The sequence below is a fragment of the Solanum lycopersicum genome, chromosome 9 (genome assembly GCF_036512215.1).
Source record: "Solanum lycopersicum chromosome 9, SLM_r2.1".
In the NCBI taxonomy this organism is placed as follows: Eukaryota; Viridiplantae; Streptophyta; class Magnoliopsida; order Solanales; family Solanaceae; genus Solanum; species Solanum lycopersicum.
In genome coordinates, this window is record NC_090808.1 from 56,908,593 (window position 1) to 56,911,245 (window position 2,653).

Genomic DNA, 2,653 nt, shown 5'->3' on the forward strand with positions numbered 1-2,653 from the left:
CAGAAACTCAGGCATAATCAGTAAATTTACAGAATTCATTGGGAGTAGATAATACAGAGTTGGACTAGGGTTTAGGGTACCCAATAATTCCAGAACTACTAGCCAAGTAGGTTTTAAGTCCCCTCTGTGAGCAATCAGTTTAGTGATCATGCCAGCATGCCTTTATACCTTTTGCAGGGTATATTAGATCCTCCTGATGGGGTGTATACATCGGACTCCAAATTTAGCTCATGTGATTTTATTACCGATTATTCGTAGCTCCCACAGATCAATCAGACTCTCTGCATTGACCATTTATCAGTATATTCAGTATTCAGTTTCAGCATGTTATAAATTGGTCAGTGCGTTCAGTTAGCTCAGATTCAGTTTATCATGTCAGATTAGTATACTTGCTTTTATGCTTGTTCAGTTATGTTTTATTTCAGATTTACTCTGTCCTACATACCCAGTACCTTTCAGGTACTGACGTATACGTGCACTATATCTTCTCGTGATGAAGGTTCAGGTTCTTAGCATCCAGATCACGCAAAGATAGATTTTACGATCTCCAGTTCAGCAAATTCAGTGGTGAGTCCTCATTCTCCGAGGACAATAGTCATGAGTTCATTTCAGTTTTCTTTTAGTCATTTAGTTTCAGTTTTTGCTAGATTTAGCTAGGGCTTGTCACAGTATTTCTAGTCCAGTTTAGAGGCTTATTTCAAACATAGTTAGATTCAAGTTAGTATTGAGTTAATATTTCATTTTGTATTAAACTCATCAGTTTTTCAAATATCTCAGTTATAAAATATGGGTATTCCCTATCTTTTCATAATAAGTTATGATTTAGCTTCCGACATCAGTTTAATATCTTTAATATGCTCATGATCATGCCAGCAGGGTTAGCTTGGAATCACTTGGGGTCCTACAATTCGTGTCCGCGTCTCGGGGGTAGCTCGGAGCGTGACATCTTGTGCTTTCACAAATTCGTTAGGTTGACTCTTTTTTCCTATTAATTCTTATAACACACAAGAAAAAAAAAATGAATCAACAAAAGTTTTATCACATTTTAAGACAAAAAACATAAATCTTGAACAAGAAACACAAAATTAATAATGACAAATTATTGGATACATGCCACAAAAGTAGAGACTTTAACAAATATGGAAAAGAAAAAGACAATTGAGTGCTTAATAAAATTAATACATTCTTATTAATATACAACATTCAAATACATTAACTGATTATAGAATAAACAAAAAATAAAAACATATTGACAATTAAAAATTGAGTGATTAAAAAATTAAAAAACTTACAAAAATAAGTTATTGATAAAAATTTAAATAATTAAAACTAAATTGTGGATTTAAGTGTAATAAATAATACCGACTCAATTTTAGTAGCTCAATTGATTGATTACATGAATTTTTACTTTATTGGTGAGAGTTCAATTTACTTTTTTATTGTTTGACTAATTTCAATTTCTTGAATTCATCCTTAAAAAGTTTAATTTTAAATTTTATAACATATTTCATCTTTTATCCAATTTTTTCATAATATCTCTATCTCGTACGCTACTTTTCTTGTAGGTCTAGCATTGGATATGTGACATTATATATGTAAGGACGAACAACAATACAATCTAGCCAAACATTATATTTCATTAAGATAAAATAATACGATACATTACGAAACAATACGTAAAAATCATCTAGGCAAAGTAAAGAGATTTCATAAACCCGCCAGATTAGCTAAAGTTTCAATTTGTTTTGCAAATATCTAAATTATTTACTTTTCAATTTCCCAACATGAATGAAGTTATCTTTTTTAATGAATTTTTAGTCTAGTGGACCTTTTATTTATTCAACTCCAAATACAAAAACAAATATTAAACCAAAAAAGAAAGAAAAAACATGCACTATTACTTTGTCGGTCTAAGAACTACATGACGTTTTTAGGAAACCATTTTCTTCTTTGTCTCAGCAGCCTTGATGCCTCCGTGTTCATTTCTACTGAGTTTTCAGCTGAGGTAAGCAACAATTAACCTTCTCTTTATTGTTTCGCCCTTTCGCATTTGTAATTGTTGATGTCAAATCTGCTTCCATCAAGATCTCTTGAGTCAGGCGTATTCATGTCGGAGATTGCAACTCTTAGATCCAGAACATTGGCGCTCCTAAAGTTCTCCACAACACTCAGATTAGTCTATTATGTATCGTATACCACTAACACTTGTACTATTTCTCGATTTCCATACATGTTCTCGTTGCGACTATAATGCAAAAGCTTTTCCTTTGTATCTGCTATTCAGTCACCCTCTGTATACGTTGTTGTTCGATTTTTTATTGGTCTAGTTCGAATTCTCAATAAAGGAACTTGAGACTTGTCCATCTTCATAATTCATTGTCCTTTCATAGGTAGATTTATGAATGTGTTGAACTGAACCAGTCCTATTGCTCCTATCACTGCGTTACCTATAAAATCTGCTAAATTGTTCCCCTCACTCAGTATATGTTGAATCCTTGCTTTGGTGATCTCCATTAATACCATACATTCCTCCTCCACCTGCTCAACTCTTTACCAGGGAACTATCCTTAGACAATTAACAATGCTGAGAGAGTGTAATTCCAACTCAAAGTCCTCTAATCCTTATAGTATCTTTGGGCCTCCAATATTGCAA

The 2,653-nt window shown here is 32.7% G+C and overlaps 1 long non-coding RNA gene across 1 annotated transcript; it reads left to right on the top strand.

Annotated features, from left to right (window-relative positions):
• Positions 1-1,873: 1,873 nt before the first annotated feature.
• LOC138338156 (uncharacterized) lies at positions 1,874-2,373 on the top strand. Its single transcript, XR_011211525.1, has 2 exons — positions 1,874-2,005; positions 2,086-2,373. It is a non-coding gene; the product is annotated as an uncharacterized lncRNA (long non-coding RNA).
• Positions 2,374-2,653: the final 280 nt, after the last annotated feature.